Source organism: Pongo pygmaeus, chromosome 1 (assembly GCF_028885625.2).
Source record: "Pongo pygmaeus isolate AG05252 chromosome 1, NHGRI_mPonPyg2-v2.0_pri, whole genome shotgun sequence".
Classification (NCBI taxonomy): domain Eukaryota; kingdom Metazoa; phylum Chordata; class Mammalia; order Primates; family Hominidae; genus Pongo; species Pongo pygmaeus.
The window spans coordinates 217,390,162-217,392,427 of record NC_072373.2 but is presented as its reverse complement, the minus strand read 5'-3'; the positions used below and the strand labels follow the sequence as shown (position 1 = coordinate 217,392,427).

Below are 2,266 nucleotides of genomic sequence, written 5' to 3'. Positions count from 1 at the left end.
TGTGCTGCCTGGAACTACTGCTCCCATCTGGCATCCACCCATGGGACTCAGGCTCAGCCAAAAACAGAAGAGATGAGAGAGACAGAGAAACAAGGCCAGAGCCACAACAGACTAAGCCTGCAGCCTGCCTTACCTGTGGACTTATTGCTATGTATGATAATTCATTCCCTTATGTTTGTCTTAGTCCATTTGTGTTGCTATAAAGGAATACCTGAGCCTGGGTAATTTATAAAGAAAAAAAGTTTATTTGGCTCATGGTTCTGCTGGCTGGAGGACTGGGCATCTGGTGAAAGCCTCAGGCTGTTTTCGTTGACAGCAGAGGGCAAAGAAGCAGGGCAGGCATGTGCAGAGATCACATGGCAAGAGAGGAAGTGAGAGAGAAGGGAGGTGCCAGGCTCTTTTTATAGGTTGGTGCAAACGTAATTGCGGTTTCAAACCATGAATTTTAAATCATTATAACGGCTCAAATACATCTTTATTAATCAAAATAGAAACCATTACAATCAACACATTTTTGCCGATGAGAAATAAGTTTGTACATTCCTGTAGCATAAAAATTCATGCATCAGGATTCAACAAACTCTTGGAAAGTGTTTTCTGCATCCTGCCGGTTGTGGAAGCATTTTCCCTGCAAAACATTGTCGAGATGTTTGAAGAAGTGGTAGTTGGTTGGCAAGAGGTCAGGTGAATACGGCAGAGGAGGCAAAACTTTGTAGCCCAATTCATTCAACTTTTGAAGCATTGATTGTGCAACATGCAGTCAGGCATTGTCGTGGAAAAAAGTTGGGCCCTTTCTGTTGACCAATGCCAGCTGCAGGCATTGCAGTTTTTGGTGCATCTCACCGATTTGCTGAGCATACTTCCCAAGTGTAATAGTTTCACTGGGATTTAGAAAGCTGTAGTGGATCAAACGGGCAGCAGAGACCACCACACAGTGACCACGACCATTTTTGGTGCAAGTTTGGCTTTGGGAAGTGCTTTGGAGCATCTTCTCGGTCCAACCACTGAGCTGGTCATCACTGGTTGTCGTGTAAAATCCACTTTTCTTTTCTTTCTTTTTTTTTTTTTTTTGAGATGGGGCCTCGCTCTGTCGCCCAGGCTGGATGCAGTGGCGTGATCTCGGCTCACTGCAACCTCCGCCTCCCAGGTTCACACCATTCTCCTGCCTCAGCCTCCTGAGTAGCTGGGACTACAAGTGCCCACCACCACACCTGGCTAATTTTTTATATATATATATATTTTTAGTAAAGACGGGGTTTTACCGTGTTAGCCAGGATGGTCTCAATCTCCTGACCTCGTGATCCGCCCGCCTCAGCCTCCCAAAGTGCTGGGATTACAGGCATAAGCCACTGCTCCCGGCCTTAAAATCCACTTTTCATTGCACGTCACAATCCAATTCAGAAATGATTTGCTGTTATTGTGTAGAATAAAAGAAGATGACACTTCAACACGATGATTTTCTTGATTTTTGGTCAGCTCATAAGGCACCCATTTATCAAGCTTTTTCACCTTCCAATTTGCCTCAAATGCCAAACAATCACAGAATGGTTGATGTTGAGTTCTTTGGCAACTTCTCGTATAGTTGTAAGAAGATCAGCTTTCACGATGGCTCTCAATTGGTCATTGTCAACTTTCGATGGCCAGCCACTATGTTTCTCATCTTCAAGGCCCTCATCTCCTTTGCAAATCTTCTTGAACCACTGCACTGTACGTTCGTTAGCAGTTCCTGAGCCAAATGCATTGTTGATGTTGTGAGTTGTCTCTGCTGCTTTATGGCCCATTTTGAGCTCGAAAAAGAAAACTGCTCAAATTTGCTTTTTGTCTAATATTTCCATAGTCTAAAATAAACGTAAAATAAACAGCAAGCAATAAGTCATTAGCAAAAAAAAATATAAAGCAAGAAATGCCCATTAAAATGATGTATAACATAACCACATTTATTTAAGAACGTATTCCAATATCAAATGGCAAATTCCAACAATGCAAAAACTGCAATTGCTTTTGCACTTACCTAGTAGCAACCAGGTCTCTCAGGAACGAATAGAGTGAGAACTCACTCTCACCCCCACCCCTGAAGGGTGGGCATTAACCTGTTCATGAGAGATCAACCCCCGTGATCCAAACTCCTCCCATTAGGCCCCACCTCCAACACTGGAAATCAAATTTCAACACGAGATTTGGGGGCAAACATCTAAACTACAGCACTGCTGGTCCTTGCAACTGAAGACATGGTAACTGATACATCATGCAAATTTCTTACTGATTT

General features: G+C 43.2%; 1 pseudogene; it reads right to left on the bottom strand.

Moving 5' to 3' along the window:
• Positions 1–478: 478 nt before the first annotated feature.
• LOC129009141 (histone-lysine N-methyltransferase SETMAR-like) lies at positions 479–1,835 on the bottom strand (annotated as a pseudogene).
• Positions 1,836–2,266: the final 431 nt, after the last annotated feature.